This window comes from Dipodomys merriami, unplaced genomic scaffold (genome assembly GCF_024711535.1).
Source record: "Dipodomys merriami isolate MVZ:Mamm:240054 unplaced genomic scaffold, mDipMer1.0.p SCAF_27, whole genome shotgun sequence".
NCBI classification, from domain to species: Eukaryota; Metazoa; Chordata; class Mammalia; order Rodentia; family Heteromyidae; genus Dipodomys; species Dipodomys merriami.
The window spans coordinates 15,817,502-15,833,469 of record NW_027204159.1 but is presented as its reverse complement, the minus strand read 5'-3'; the positions used below and the strand labels follow the sequence as shown (position 1 = coordinate 15,833,469).

General features: G+C 38.7%; 1 long non-coding RNA gene across 1 annotated transcript in view; it reads left to right on the top strand.

Annotated features, from left to right (window-relative positions):
• The window catches only part of LOC138837323 (uncharacterized), a 54,803-nt gene extending 39,211 nt beyond the window's left edge, over positions 1 to 15,592 (top strand). The window contains exons 2-3 of the long non-coding RNA XR_011375300.1: positions 12,520 to 12,658; positions 15,414 to 15,592. This is a non-coding gene — a long non-coding RNA (uncharacterized lncRNA). The remainder of the gene's footprint in view (positions 1 to 12,519; positions 12,659 to 15,413) is intronic.
• The last annotated feature ends 376 nt before the right edge of the window (positions 15,593 to 15,968 follow it).

The window sequence follows — 15,968 nt, the reverse complement described above, 5'->3', positions numbered from 1 at the left end:
GACACAGGCTCCAATAAACACAACAGAATTTTTGGGCTGCTCAAAAGCTGACCTAATCCTCAATTAAATTAATAGGAGTACAGTGAATATAAACTCTGCCCATATTCTCTCTTACCAGATCCACATTTGGAGAATTATATTCAGGTCTGATTATTGCCTCTCAGAGCAATGTTTGGAACTGTATGTGATCATTTAGGTCAGAAGGTTCAGGAGAAGAAGAGAATTGAGGACTCAAAGGTGTTGCCAGGATTCTTTTTTTTTATATTGTAAAGATACTGTACAGAGGGGTTACAGTTACATGAGTAAGGTACTCAGTAAAGATACTGTACAGAGGGGTTACAGTTATATGAGTAAGGTAATGAGTACATTTCTTGTCGAACAGTGTTACCCACTCTTTTGTTGTTCTCCCACTATCTCTTCCCCCCACTCACAGTTGTAAAGTTCATTTCCAACAGTGTCCTGTGAGTATCGTTGTTGCAATGGGTCATCCTTTGTCCTTCTTTCAACATTTTGTTATTCCCCTTCCCTTCCCCAAATCAGATAAATGTATATACAAGGCGGATAGTACCAGAATCAAAGACAGTGATTGCCAGCAATAAACTAATAGAAAAAGAAAAATGAAATAAAATAAAAAGAAAGAACTAGATACAGTACATTGGCAACAACAAGATCAACAACCAAAAAAAAAGACCTCTTGTTACCATGTCTTGGAGTTCATTTCAATTAGCATCATTTAATTTATTTTTATTTTTTATTTTTAAATATATATATTTTTATTGTAAAGATACTGCATAGAAGATTTACAGTTACATGAGTAAGTTAATGAGTACATTTCCTATTGAGCATTGTCACCCCTTCCTTTGTTTTTCCCCCGTCCCTTCTCTCCCCACCTCCCCAATTCCTCCCCATCCCCTGCCAAAGTTGTAAAGTTCATTTTTCACATAGTGTCTTGTACATCTCATTGCTACAATGGTCAACTTGTATCCTTATTTCAGCATTTTGTTATTTCCCTTCCCCTCCCCAAATTAGAAAAATATATATACAAGATGCTGGGCACCAGAATCAAATACATTGTCAGTCATGGGGCCTGAACTCTGGGCCTGGGCACTGTCCCTCAGCTCTTCAGCTCAAGGCTAGCACCCTACCACTTGAGCCATAGCACCACTTCCAGCTTTTTCTGCTTATGTGGTGCTGAGGGATCAAACCCAGGGCCTCATGCATGCAAGGCAAGCACTCTACCACTGAGCTACCTTCCCAGCCCAAGAAACATCATGTTGTATGGTCATATCTACATGGTTATCAAGCTATTATGATTCTCTGCCACAACTATCCTAGGCATATACTAATGATTACAAATAAGGGAAATCATAAAGCCTGTGTTTCTTTGGGTCTGACTTACTTCACTTAATATAATTTATTCCAAGTCTTTACATTTCCTTACAAAAGGAGCAATGCCATTCTTTCTGATAGAAGCATAAAATTCCATTGTGTTTATATACCACACTTTCTTGGCCCATTTATCTATTGAGGGGCATCTGGGTTGGTTCCATATCTTAGGTATGGTAAATAATACTGCAATGAACATAGTTGTACTGGTAGCTTTAATGTGGTCAGCTTGTGATCATTTAGATAAATGCCTAGGAGTGGGATTGCTGTATCATAGGGGAGTTCTATGTTTATTTAGTCTTTTGGGGAATCTCTGTACTGCCTTATAGAGTGGTTGAACCAGTTTACATTCCCACCAACAGTGTAGTAGTGTTCCCTCTTGGCCATATCCTCATCAGCATCTGTTATTATTTGTTTTTGTGATAATAGCCATTCTAACTAGGGTGAGGTGGAATCTCAATGTGGTTTTTATTTGCATTTCTTTTATGACCAGTGATGTTGAGCATTTCTTCATGTATCTATTGGCCATTCTTATTTCCTCTCTAGAGAAGTCTCTTTTTAATTCTTTAGCTCACATTAATGGAGTGGTTGTTTCTTTGGGACATTGTTATGGGGCGGTGGTTAATTTTTTGAGCTCTAGATATGATTTTGATATGAGACCCTTGTCTGTTGTATAGCTAATGAAGATCTTCTCCCAATCTGTGGGCTTTCTATTTATCTTGCTAGTTATGTCCTTTGCCATAAGAAGCTCTGCTGTTTAATGTAATCCCATTTATCCAGCCTTTCTTGATTTGTTGTGTTTCTGGATCTTGATTTAGGAAGTTTTGACCTAGCATATCCCCTATCCCTTCCTGAAATATTTTCAGGGTCTTTGCTTTTACCTTAAGGTCTTTGATCCATTTGGAGTTGATTCTGGTGCAGGGTGATATAAGGATCTAACTGTCTATTTCTCATGTTTGTATCTCTACTCATCCCATTTCTGCTAATGGGATTCCATTGTAGTAAAGTAAGTTGAGTTTTCTGGGAAAGCAAGCTCCTTTTAAGCTTGAGTTTTGATTGGAGTACTCTCAGAAGCTGCAGCAACTGGATATAAAGGAAGGAAGCAGGATATAGTAAAAGGAAGAAATTGTGCTGAAATGTGTGTGTGTGTGTGTGTGTGTGTGTGTGTGTGTGTGTGTGTGTTCTGGAGCTTGAACTCAGGGATTAGATGCTATTCCTGAGCTTTTTGCTTAAGGCTAGCAACTACCACTCCAGCCACAATTCCACTTACAATTTTTTGGTGGTTAATTGGTGATAAGAGTTTCATGGACATTCCTGCCTGGCTGGCTTTCAATCACAATCCTCAGATCTCAACCTCCCGAGTAGTTAGGATGACAAGCGTCAGCTACTAGGTACCCAGCAAGGGATGCAGTATTTTAACAATGGTCTCAGCTAAGCTTCTAAGGAGCTCAGGAGTTTGGTTAGATCACCTGGTTACCCTGAACTGAGGCAGAAAAGCTGAGTCTTTTTACACTTCAATGCAGCCAATGGATGTGGGTTGGCTGCATCAAGAGCTGTAATAACCAGGAGTGATGTGGCTTCCTTTGTGCAGTGGATGGACTTACCTGTGAACCCTCAGAAACAGAGGAGGCATCAAGGTGCCATTTCTGTCTGGTGTTACATCTAGTGGCCTATCACAACACCAATTATTGGCAAAAAAATTCAGACTGAATCACCAATGACTCTAGATTCTTATTTAACTAGCTCTGTATCTTCAAATTTTTTAAAATTCTGGCTTGAGTTTTAAAGGGCCGGAATAACTATACACTGGTTGGTCTGGCTTAGATCATAAACTTAATCCAGAAATGAGGAGTTATGATGGATTAACCTTGAATCTTCTTTCTCATTTTGGCAAGGTGACTGAAACTGATTAACAGAAGAATGGTCCATCTCACCCATCCTAAGAGTGAGAGAAGTCTTTGTAAACAGCATGAAATGGCAAAAAGAAAGCCAGTTCAAGTCCACAGTAAAGAATTCTCTTTTGATAATTAAAAATACCTTCTATGGGGAGGAAGTTCCATAATCGAAAGCCTTCCAGTAAAGGCCCTTTGTCGCTCTCTTTCCAGTACTCTGTAGAGAGGTTTTCCATTGTGAAGAGCTTTAAAGTGAAGTGTTGTATAGCTCTGTTATTAGAGATACTGATTCAGTAGGTCATATGTGGGGCCAAGGACTTGGTATGTGTTCAAAACTCTCCATTTGATGTTCATATGCTACCGTGGTTGGAAATATCACCATTGAAGCAGATCCTTTATCTTAGTTGCTTGGATTGGATTGTTTGTGTTTGGAACTCCAGGGGTCAGGGTGGGAAGAAAGATAAAAGAATTGTGCTAGCTTATCCACTTTCTTCTCTCATTATTCCAAAGGGGGATTCTGGCTCATTTTGTGAAATGTAATTAAAGATCCACTTGATTAGTTTTCTATAAGATCTTCCTATCATAAAAACTCCTGGATGTAATAGATTGCCCAGGTAAAATGAAGTGGTAAGTTTACTCACTATTATTTTTGTTTTTCTTTTTTGGGTAAATTGTGAGGCTTAAACTCTGGGGCTGGGCACTGCTCCTGAGCTCTTCAGTTCAAGGAAAGTACTCTACCACTTGAATCACAGCACCACTTCCGGTTTTCTGGTGGTTAATTGGAGATAAGAGTCTCAAGGACTTTCCTGCCCAGGCTGGCTTTGAATCACAATTCTCAGATCTCAGTTCTGAGTAGCTAGGATTACAGGCATGAGCCACTGGCTCCCAGCTTTGAATTGTCTTTTATTTATAAATGCATCTTCAAGCCAGCATGAAGGAGCAACTGGTTGTAGGCCCATGAGAAAAGATGAAAAGTTGAGTCACATTTGGAATCTGTCGTCAGGACCAATCTCTCTTAAATCAGCAAAAATCATCATTAGTGAGCAACCAAAGATATTCTTTTCTCTTTCTTTCTTTCTTTCTTCCTTTCTTTCTTCCTTTCTTCCTTCCTTTCTTCCTTTCTTTCTTCATTCCTCCTTCCTTCCTTCTTTCCTTCCTTCCTCCTTCCTTCCTTCCTTCCTTCCTTCCTTCCTTCCTTCCTTTCTTTCTTTCTTTTTTCCTTCCTTCCTTCCTTCCTTCCTTCCTTCCTTCCTTCCTTCCTTCCTTCCTTCCTTCCTTCCTTCCTTTCTTTCTTTCTTTCTCTCTTTCTTTCTTTCTTTCTCTCTTTCTTTCTTTCTTTTTTTGAAATTTTAATACTTAACAAATGGCTCATACCTGTAATCCTAGCTACTCAGGGATCTGAGGATCCCTGTTCTAAGCCAGCCTGGGCAGGAAAGTCCATGAAGCTCTTATCTCCAATATGGCTATAAAAAGCTGTAAGTAGATCTGTGGCTCAAGTAGTAGGGCTCCAGCCTTGAGTGAGAAAGCTAAGGGGCAGCTCTCAGGCTCAGAGTTCAAACTTTAGTTCTGGCACACACACACGCACACCCGCGCGGACACACACACACACACACACACACACACACACACAGAGTAATATCACCATCAAAGAAAAAAACATATTTTTAACAATATTAACTCGTTTCTAAGACTTGTTCCTATAATCAACATGCAGAGATTTTGTTCAGTTCTGATCCTTTGGTTTATTTTCTCCATCTCAGCATTATTTTGTGGAGCATTTTTACCTCCTCTGTAGATTTGTCTTTTATGTCTGAACCATATCCCATTGTTTAATGTGTCATGGTTGACTTGACTCTAATTTGGGACATTTGGGTGATTTCCATTTTGTTGTCACTGCCACATACCTGTCCTCATCTGTACCAACCTAAAATTTCCAACTTCCAGAAGAAGGAAGTTCCTTTCCCGGATTACAAGCTTTCTTTCAGCTTTCTTCTCACATGTGACCCAGTGACCGGCTGTCTGGCTCAGCCACCTCCCTGCTTTTCATTACAGCTGGAGAACATCTGGTCATATGAATATGTAAGGCTTCTGGTTTTACCACAAAGAATGCTCAAGAAATGTAATGTGGATGTGGAAGTGTGGCTTTCAAGTGGTAGAGTTACAATTTCAAGTAAAAGAGCCAAGAAAGAATGCAAAGCCCGGAGTTCAAGAACTAGTACAGGCAAAAAAACAAAGAAACAAAAACAAAAGAAATGAACAGCATTGTAGTAGTGGCTGTGAATAGGATTGTGCTTATTGCTGAACATATATGGTTATAGTCTACTTGCCATTATCCAATAGGCTGCTCAATGAAGTTTGTCTGGTTCCAGGATGCTCCCATTATGTATTTGACTAGTGAATGATTTTGACAGTCATTTTTTTTGGTCAAGTGTTCTCTTGAATGTTAAATTTGACTCACTTCTAGCTTTGTATAAATATGAAAAATATTACACTGTGAATTCCTAAAAGACAGAACACATATCTATTTTTCTTTTTTTCCACTCTTGTATTTCCAATTGTAGTATGGTTTCTGTCACAGGATGATAGAGAATTTTATTTAAGGTCTATTTCAAGGCTTCAGCTTTCATAATTTTTTAGAGAATTCTCATATGGAAGAATTATATCTACTTAGATTCTGTTTAGAATAATCCCATACTATCATGAATTACTTGGCATGCATTTTTCCTATTTTGAAACAGAGTTTAATATTAATTAAAACATAGTATATATGCAGGAGAAGATTCCAATGACGTAAATCCTTGAACAGCTAACTTATAGTTTAACAAAATGAATACCAGGAAGCCAGACCATGTGTAGCAGGGAAGGTAGAGGCCAAAGGGAGGAGGAAAGACAAATGGAGAGAGGAATAGTGGGCAAATACAGTCATACTACTCAACATATATATATATATATATATATATATATATATCTGAAGATGGAACGAGGTAAATTGAAGGGATGGGTGAGGTTGGGAGAGATGGAGAATAGTGGAAGGGGTGACAATGATTAAGATGTATTGTACTCACAAACTGGCATGTTGAATTGAAACTCCTTTGTATAACTACTTAAAGAAACAACAAAGGGAAATAAAATAAGTATAATGTGTGTATTTTGTGAAAAATAAAAATAAAAATTATATCTATAATAATTATTTTTGTAGTAATATAATAAATGATATTTCCCCATTTTTTTCCTTGGGTACCTCCCTATTCCCTCCACCTTTCTTTACTTTTCTCATTTGGCAGTACCAGGGTTTGAAGTCAGAGATTCATATTTTCTAGGCAGAATACTTTACCTTTTGTGACTTGAGCTCTGCCCCAACCCTCTATTTCTTTTTGATTCAGTTTTGTAAATGGTCACCCATATCCCTCAAGCAAGAACACTTCAAACAATAATGTTAAAGACATTTTTCAGAAATGTATATTAAGTTGTATATGTACAAGTTAATAAACAGTTGTAGCATAGAATGAAAAAATTTCCATCCCATTTCTCCCCATATTAGCTTCTCTTCCTTCCTTCCTTCCTTCCTTCCTTCCTTCCTTCCTTCCTTCCTTCCTTCCTTCCTTCCTTCCTTCCTCTCTCCTTCCCTCCCTCCTTCCCTCCCTCCTTCCCTTCTTTCTTTCTTTCTTTCTTTCTTTCTTTCTTTCTTTCTTTCTCTCTTTCTTTCTTTCTTTCTTTCTTTCTTTCTTTCTTTCTTTCTTTCTTTCTTTCTTTCTTTCTTTCTTTCTTTCTTCCTTCCTTCCTTCCTTCCTCCCTTCTGACCTTCTTTCTTCATTTCTTTCTTTCTTTCTTTCTTTCTTTCTTTCTTTCTTTCTTTCTTTCTTTCTTTCTTTCTTTCTTTCTTTCTTTCTTTCTTTCCTTCTGTTTTTCTTTCCTTCTTTCTTTCTTTTTTGGTTGGTCATGGGGCTTGAACTCTGGGCCTGGGCACTGTCCCTGAGTTCTTCAGCTCAAGGCTAATGCTCTACCACTCTGAGCCATAGTGCCACCTCTGTTTTTCTGGTGATTAACTAGAGATAAGAGTCTCAAGGACTTTCCTGCCCAAGCTGGCTTTGAACCTCAATCCTCAGATCTCAGCCTCCTGAGTAGTTAGGATTACAGGCATGAGTCACCAGTGCCCAGAAGCTCAATTTCTTAGAGATGATCACTTCCAACTCTTAGCTGACTCATTATCTACTTCAGTATTTCAGAATAAACTAGTTATACTACCATTATTTATGTAAGTGATCTACCTGTAAGTTTGCTGCTCTGTCCAAAATATCTGATCAAAATCATCCCTGGCTAGAGAATTCTGCATTTCCCCCTCCTTCCAAGATTTTTTTGGCACCATATGACTAAGACAGTGACCTCTCTTTTCTTCCTTTATTCCTAACTATTTATTTAGTAGATTCAAGGAAGGAAAAGACATAAATCATATTAATAGTCTGCCATGCTTAACTGATAGTCTGTTAATCACTTATTTGAAAAGGCAAAAAATGAGTGAATGAATGAGTCATGACAGGCAAAATATTCTCAGTGTCCAAAATTAAAAAGGTACAAAGTGTTTTAGAGTGAAACACTCTATTCTACTTGGGCTCTGGCCAATTGGTTCTCTACCACCAATGTCAACAGTTTTTTTTGGCAGTTTCCAGTGATAGACTATGCAAATTTATGTGCATATTATTTTGATCTTTTTACACAGAGCTCTGCACACTGTCTTTTCTTCATTTAACCACATTTTCTACAGAAGATTTCTTATCCTTAGATTGTCTTTCTTTTCAAATTTATTTTTCTTGTGGTACTGAAGATCAGACTCAAGACCTTGGACATGCTAAGCCAAGTGCTCTATCATTGAGTTGTATCACTATCCCTTAGTTTTGGAGAAAGTGCTTCAGTATATAGCTCAGAATGTCCTTGAACCTGTGATCCTCCTGCTTTTACCTATCAAGTGCTTAACATCATGCACATATGCTTTTTTTCAGTTTTTTTGTGACTGCACATTATGCCACAGTTTATTTATATTTTTAAAAATACTTTGCTGCCATGATCAGTGGTAGTAATCATGTCTCCCTAATTGATCTTTAGGATAAATTTACAAAAGTGCAATTACTCAGTAGAGTTCATGTGTGAACTTTCATTTTGTTAGAGATTAAGAAATTTTCCTCCAAAGAAATAATGCAACTTAAACTGCATCTCTTGGAATTTTTAAAAATTTTATTGTCAAGGTAATGCATAGTTACATAGGTAAGGTAGTGAGTACATTTCTTGTCGAACATTGTTCCCTTCCCTAATACCCCGCTAAGTTGTAAAGTTCCTTTCCAACATATTGTCTTCTGAATATTGCTGTTGCATTGATTCACACTTTGTTCTTCGTCTCATCATCTTGTTGTTTCTCTTCCCTTCCTTAATTCAGATAAACATATATAAAATACATACGGCATCAAAATCAAATACAGTGACAAAAGGGGATAAACCATAGGAAAAAAACAAGAATGAAGGAAAAAAAGAAATAACTTCACATAGTACATTAAAAACAACAACAACAAAGATAAACCTATTGTTTCCATATCTTGGAGTTCATTTTGCTTAGCATCATCTTTTATGGTCATATGTACATAGCGATGGAACTATTGTGATCCTCTTCTAAGACATCCTAGACATATACTAATTATTACAAATGAGGGAAACCATGGAGTCTATGTTTCTTACTTCACTTAATATGATTTTTTCCAAGTCTTTCCATTTCCTTATGAATGGGGTGATGATATTCTTTCTGATAGAAGCATAGAATTCTATTGTGTGTACACACACACACACACACACACACACAAACACACACACACACACACACACATATATATATATATCACATTTTCTTGATTCATTCATCTATTGAGGGGCATCTGAGTTGGTTCCATATCTTAGCTATGGTAAATAATGCTGCAATGAGCATGGTTGTGCTGGTAACTTTAGTGTGGCCTTGTTTGTGGTCATTTGGGTAAATGCCCAGGAGTTTTTCTATGTAGACAGCATAAATTTTATATAGTCAAATGCATCAAACATCATGCTACAAATTATTACCAGGTCTTGAAACACTGTAACTCCACACTCAGTTGTAGACCCTACTCCTTCCTATTTTTCACCATAGAAATGGGAATTTCTGTGCCAGGCCAGGGCCTGTGTTTGAGCAAGGTGCTTGTTTTCCAGCTTAAAGAGCTGCAGATAGAGAGGAATTCTGTTCCCAATGAAACCTGGAATCGCCTCCATGTCTGATATAGAAGATGGAATTTTGGATACTAAGTTGTTGATATTTAGGTGACATTTGAGACTCACAGTTGAGTCTGGATTCAGTTAAGATTTTATTTTGTTTTGTTTCATTTTTTGCTGATTCTGGGGCTTAAACTCAGGGTCCAGGTTCTGTCACTGAATATTTTTGCTCTCTTTCACTAGAGCCACAGCTCCACTTCCAGCGTCTTTTGGTAGTTAATTGGTGCTAAGAGTCTTGTGAGCTTTCCTGCCACTGCTGGCTTTGAACCATGATCCACAGATCTCAGCATTCCCCAAGAGTAGCTAAGATTACAGGTATGAACTACTGCTCCCTAAATTTTATTTTTGTATTATTTCTTTTTTTTTTTTTTTTATGTCGGTCATGGGGCTTGAACTCTGGGCCTGGGCGCTGTCCCTCAGCTCTTCAGCTCAAGGCGAGCGCTCTACCACTTGAGCTACAGTGCCACTTCCGGTTTTCTGGTGGTTTATTGGAGATAGGAGTCTCACGGTCTCTCCTGCCCGGGCTGGCTTTGAACCGCGATCCTCAGATCTCAGCCTCCTGAGTAGCTAGGATTACAGGCATGAGCCACCAGCGCCCGGCTTTTGTATTATTTCTAAGTAGTTTTACACAGGGGTTTTAATTTAACATATCATTTATGAGTACAATGCATTTTCAGTCAAAACTTAGAAGATGTCACCATGGGGTTAAAATATTTTGTATGTAGCATAGATGTGAATTTTGAGGATCTAAAGAACAGACTTCAGACCTGAGGTTGAAAAGCATTTCCTCCAAATTCACTAAGAAGTTCAGAATGTGTCCTTATTTGTATAAAGGGCCTTTGCAGATGTAATTAAGTTAAGCTGGAAGGTAAGAATTTACTGGACTGTGGTAAACCCAAAATCCAGTGAAAGGTTCCCTATTGAAAAACAAAAACATGGTTTTTGAGCTTTTCAGCTCATCTGATAAGATGACCATATAAGATGATACCAAGTGAAATGAACCCCAAGATATGGACACAAGAGGTCTGTCTTTATTGTTATTGTTTTAAATGTTCTTTGCAATTTTATTTTTTGTTGTTGGTCCCTTTGTATGTTCTTTCCCCTATGGCATATCCCCTGTTGTCACTGTACTTGATTTTGATACCCTGCATCTTGTATGTACATATGTCTAATCTGGGGAGGGGAAGGGGATTAACAAAATACTGAAACAAGGACACAGGATGACCCATTGTAACAAGGATACCCACAGGACAGTATATTGGAAATAATCTTTACAACTTTGGGGAGGGGAGGATGGGATGGGGAGAGAAGGAGTATGAGAGGTTGGGGAGGGAAGGGATAGTGGGACACCAACAAGAAAGGACAGGGGTAATAATGATTGACAAGTAATGTACTTATTGCCTTACTCATGTAACTGTAACCCCTCTGTACAGCATCTTAACAATAAAATTTTTAAAGAGGAAAAACAAAGGGAGCTCTACGTGGAGTCTTTTGAGGAACCTCCATACTGCTCTCCAAAGTGGTTGAACAAGTTTACATTCCTGCCAACTATGCAGTAGAGTTCCCTTCTGGCCACATCCCCTCCAGCATCTGTTGTTATTAGAGTTCTTGATTATAGCCATTCTAACTGGAGTGAGGTGGAATCTCAATGTTGTTTTGATTTGCATTTCTTTTATGGCTAGAGATGTTGAGCATAATCTCTGAGACACTGGATCTAAGAAACACTATCAGAATGGGTTCTCAGAAGACCCCTTTTATTGTGTAAGAATCATATTACAAATTTTGTTTTTATTTTTCAACTATTTATATTGACACTAAATTAACCATATATCCATGTATCCCCATGCACTATATATGTATGTATATTTTAATTTCTAATATGAAAAAGGAAAATTTCACACCAAATGATGTCATATGTAATTTGAAGTAAAAATGAAAGTCAAATGTAATATTTTGGATAAGAATAAATCAATAATTGTTTCTATATGTGAATACAGTAAGGCACTTGCATAATTTAACAAAACCCATAAAAGTTGCAAATTCATATATAAAAAGAAAAAGAAAAAGAAAAAAAAAGGAGACACAGAGACATAGAGGTGACATAAAGAAGACGTCAGAGATTGGTCTGACATGCCTGCAAGTGGAGGAACCACAAACATCACAGGCAAGCACAGAAGGCAGATGACAGGCAAGGAGGGGTTTCTGTGCTGACAGCCACCAAAAGAAATGATAGTGCTGGCATGTTGCTTCTGGACTCCAGCCTCCTTGTACTGTAAGATAATAAATTTCTTTATTTTAAGCCACTTCATTTGTCATGCATTGATTGTTATGACAGCCCTGGAAAACTTATAAACACGAATCTTCAGGATAGAAGGCGATCGCTGGCACAGTATATGGGGATATTAAGAAGTGATGGCTGAAACCATAGATATTAACAGGGTCACCACTCAGCAAATATTTACAACCTAAATCTTTGAACTACTCTTCGGTGCGTATCTTGTAAAAGCTGTGATAAATCAGACATATTTATTACAATGTGCTCATAGTCTAGATTTCCTAGACTGCGAAGGGCAAATTAAAGAGCCCTAGGAGTTACTGTCTTTATGAGAAGACTGGGGAAGGAAAAAGAAGAGTGGTTGAGATAGAGGAAAAAAAAAACTATGAACAGGTCTCATGGCTCAGGCCTAAGGGAGACAATACCAGAAGGGTTGGTACATAATGAAACTGCAGAGTGATTCACAAAGATCAGGACACTGGAAGTTGTGCTTTCTGGATTAGACAATTGAGATAGAAGATGATTTGCAAGAATATGAAGAGCAACACAAATCACATAATACTGGTTTGGGGAAAGAAGGTTGTTGGTTCTAGAGCTTGAACTTTAGACCTCATACTTGCTAGGCAAGTGCTCAGGCACTTGGGCCATGCCTCCATTCCTTTTTGCTTTTTGTTTGTCTTTCAGATAGAGTCTCCTGATAACTTTGACACTGATGGAGATGCTCCTATCTCTGCCTCTGGAGAAATTGGGACCACAAGCATGTGCTATCACACTGTGTGAAAGTGTGATTTGGAGAACATCAGAACCGATATGTTCTTCACAGGTCACTATTTCTTGATTCCAAACTCCTTGTATTGAACCAGGGGAAGAAATACAAAGGAACAGCAAAGGAACACTCTCTGTTCTATTGTAGCTTATAATGTTTTCAAAACACCAATATTAGCCAACAAAATTATAGAATGGTAATCATAATTCACCTACAATAAGTAAGTAGAAAGGCATAAGTATGGCCTTTGGAAGATCAATCTAATATAGTTTCCAGGGGAAAGTGAAGGCAGCACCTTAGAATAAGAACAAATAATTGATCTTAAGGTTAATATGTATCACTGGCACTGGAAGAAGCTCCCCAAAAAGGAAAAAATTGGGGCTGGGAAGGTGGCTCAGTGGTAGAGTGCTTGCCTTGCATGCATGAGGCCCTAGGTTCGATTCCTCAGCAGCACATAAGCACAAAAAGCCAGAAATGGTGCTCAAGTGATAGAGCGCTAGCCTTGAGCTAAAGAGCTGAGGGAAAGCGCCCAGGCCCAGAGTTCAGGCTCCATGACCAACAACAACAACAAAAAAAAAAAAAAAAAAAAAAAGGAAAATTGAGGCTCACAGAAGTTGAGTGGCTTGCAGAGAGCTGTCAGAAAAGCCAGGATTCTCTTCCAAATCTAAATTCTAGTTCAGTGTTCTTTTCTAAACCATGCTGTCATAACATATACACACGCACACATACACACACACACACACACACACACACAGAGAAACATGCATATAGTATCTGTAACTATATTTATAGATATATATGATTTATTATTGCCATTATGAAAAATTAAAGCTTAGTCTGTTTACATTTTGAGTTGTACTCACATACTGGCATCATTTCAATTCTCTACCTTTTGAGGCAGGATCTTAGATCCATGATCCTCTGGGTCTCTTGTGGGATTGCAGATGGGAGCTACGGTGCTGGGTTGTGATGGTCATTTTGTCAAATCTTTAGAAAACACTTCACAGACTTTCGTTGTTCCTTTTGTTGGGAGGCTCTGTGTCACAGACTTCCCAGGAGGGCCTGAGTAGGTTTTCATATTATGGAAGTTGTATTTAATTCCCCAACTCTCAACCCTGGGGACTTTGGGGCTCAACTGCCAAGAAGTCAGCTGGGACTCTCTTCTGCCTGTCACAGAGAGGATTCCTTTTGCTTAGCAAAGAACTCCACACTTGCTGGGACTTGGCTATCTCTCCCTGAGCTGGGGCCAGATGGAAAACAGTGCTCATGTGTACAGGCAGGCCTCTCTTCTTACCCCAATGTTCCCCAAGACTGTGCTAAAGTAAAGAGTGGATCATTAAAGAACAGGGTTAATTTCTCCAGTCATGTTGTTGGTAGTTCTTTGTCAGTAGCCATTGATTCTATATCAAACCAGCCTAAGAAAGACCAACAGGAGATCTGAAGGTGAAGTTCCCAACCACCACGAACACTCAAGGTTAGGACATCATGCTTACTAGAACAGAGAACACAGCTACATTATATCCATTGGTTGTTGCCAAGCACATCATATGCTGTAAATAACATGTACAGAACAGACTGTCAAATAACATAGACATAACATGCTATAAATAACATATACAGGACATGAAGCAACAACATTGTTAGGCCTAGAATCAATGACTGGCATTTTGCTTAGTGTGGAGAAGGAAAAAGCAAGTGACTTTTGGGACTCGGTGAACCTACCTAAGGGTAAATTTGGTTTTCTCCCTTCTAATCAGATCACTTGAGAAGTAAATATCTTCTAAGATCAATTTTTCTCCTCTGTAGAGTGAGACTTATAGAGAAGAAGAGAATGCTATGAGGATTAAAGAAGATGGAGACTAGAAAATATAGACACCCTCATTAGTTCCTAAAGTTTAGTTCATTTCTCTGTGTCTTTTCCTTTAACTTCCTAAATATAGAAAGGCCAGATGAAGGTTTGAATGACTGAGGTCATTCAATGTAGACTGAGGTCTACATTGGTACTTCTGAATGTTGGGAAGGAATATTTTTGAAAATATTAAACTATTTGATTTTATTCTAAGTAATCGAATAGGTCTATAGACGATAGTTGACTAATACATAGGTGGGAGTATCATTGAACTTCAGAAGCAATTACAGAGTGGGGAAAAAAATCTTAGTTTGGTTATGGATGTAAAAAGCCAAGCCAGGACAGCCACTGTGATTTTATATTGATCTATGGATTAAGAAAGATAAGGTCATGAAAGAAGAGAAATACCCACAAGACTAGGAGCTGGACCATCAAAGCTTGGCGTGAAAGGGGGGAGGGGTGGACATGGGAAGACATCAGTTGTGGTTCTGCAGTACCGCAGAGCAGGCTGAGCCCCAGGAAGTGTGTGTGGACGTTGTCAGCTTCATTCTGGGCACCACACAGGACACAGAGGTCAGGTGTCACGGCATGGCCTGTACATGTAGACACATAGGACAGTAGAAGAGAAGTCACGTCTGAGAAGGTAACAGGGTGCTTTAGGGTGGGAGCAGGGGATCTTCATGAGAGTTCCCCAGGCCCAGAGGGGAGCTGGAAAAGAGTGGAGAGGTTTGCTAGGCCAGAGGCACTGTGGTGAATCTGAGACAGTCATCAACTGCAGATATGTTGTGACCACAGTCCGCATTTATCATGCCCTCAATGCGGGTAGAGGTGTAGGAGTCTTGCTGATAGCAAGGAGGTAGCCAGCATCTGTGACCAATGCCAGTGAAGTTTGGAGGCCAGACCACGGACTTGACACTTCTTACTCCCCAATGCCGAAATACCATTTGTTCTTGTTTCCTTCAGCCCCATTTCAGGGAAGGACTGCAGTGGAGAACTGAAGGAGGGCAGAAGAGTCTGGAGGTGAAGTTTGAACCGGACAGTGCTTCCGTTGATGTTTTCAAAGTGAGAGCCTAAGTGATGAAACAAAATTAACTAAATTTCTGCAATCACTTTTGGGAACAAGGGGGTGGAAAACTCAAAGAAAAATGGAGTGCTATTTAAAAAATAAAGAAATATTCATCTATGCCTATCTTATTGGTTGAGTACAATTTTCTTTTTTTAAATAATTTTTATTGTATTGCAAAGGTGATGTACAGAGGGGTTACAGGTAGTGAGCCTATTTCTTGTCAAACAGTGTTACCCCTTCCTTGTTATCTCTCACTTCCCCTCCCCCTTCCCCTCCTCCACAAGTCGTGAAGTTCATTGCCAACATAATGTCTTATGAGTATCATTGTTGCATGGTTTGTCCTTTGTTATTCTCCTTTCCTTCCCCAAATCAGATGAACAAATATAAAAGACACAGGGTACTAAAATAAAAAACAGTGAAAACAGAGGACAAACCAAAGGAAATAAAATGAA